The following is an 839-nucleotide window of genomic DNA, read 5'->3' as shown; positions in this document are numbered from 1 at the left end:
CCCCAAGAGGAAAGGACAGAGTGGGAGGGGGAAGGGTAGAGAGAGGAGGTGAAGAAGGTGAGAGAGAGAGGGGAATGTGCAGAGAGAGGGTGAAGGGGAGAACAGGGGATTTGAATGGAAGGAGAGGGGGAGGGGAGTGAGAGCCTGTTCTTGGGATGGTCTCTGAACTGTTTCATACTTAAAAGAAAACATGTGGTGGATTAATGGCTAGTTCAGAAACAGAAAATAACTTTGCACAGGCCCCAGTGAGATTTGAACTCACGACCCCTGATTTACAAAACCAGTGCTCTAACCTCTGAGCTATGGAGCCACTGATACAGGATTGCTCTCATTCCTGTTAGTGTAACACAACATGGCTGATTACCTGACCATGGTAAAGGATAGCAAACTGAGAAAAACCTTGACAATGTACAGACTTAGTGAACATAGCCTGGCGATCGAAAAAGGTAGACACAGGCAGACCCGGCTACCAAGAGAGGACAGGATATGTTCTCATTGCAGTCAGGGTGTGGTGGAGACAGAGATGCACTTCCTCACAGCTTGTAGAAAATATAAGGGCATAAGGGAGAATTTCTACCCAAAATTCACAAAAATATGCCCGGAATTCAGAAATTTGAATGATGACCTAAATCTCCCATACCTATTAGGGGAAGAGAGAAATTGTGTAACCTTAGCGGCACACTATGTTACAGCTTGCCATAAACAGAGGGACAACCACTAAATATAAGAAAAGAGTACATACAAATTATATATGAATGTATATTTATACACTCAGGGATATATCTGTTTCTACACTGTATGGATAGATCAGTGTTTATGTGTTCAACCATGAATGTTTT

At 43.1% G+C, this 839-nt stretch overlaps 1 non-coding gene across 1 annotated transcript; it reads right to left on the bottom strand.

Moving 5' to 3' along the window:
* Positions 1-237: 237 nt before the first annotated feature.
* Positions 238-310, bottom strand: trnat-ugu (transfer RNA threonine (anticodon UGU)). The gene has a single exon. It is a non-coding gene; the product is annotated as a tRNA-Thr (tRNA).
* Between the last annotated feature and the right edge of the window lie 529 nt (positions 311-839).

This window comes from Somniosus microcephalus, unplaced genomic scaffold (genome assembly GCF_052327205.1).
Source record: "Somniosus microcephalus isolate GS21.2 unplaced genomic scaffold, FLI_Smic_1.0 unresolved_chr2, whole genome shotgun sequence".
NCBI lineage: Eukaryota > Metazoa > Chordata > Chondrichthyes > Squaliformes > Somniosidae > Somniosus > Somniosus microcephalus.
Note: the sequence above shows the minus strand (reverse complement) of the source record. Positions and strands in the feature narration are given on the sequence as shown.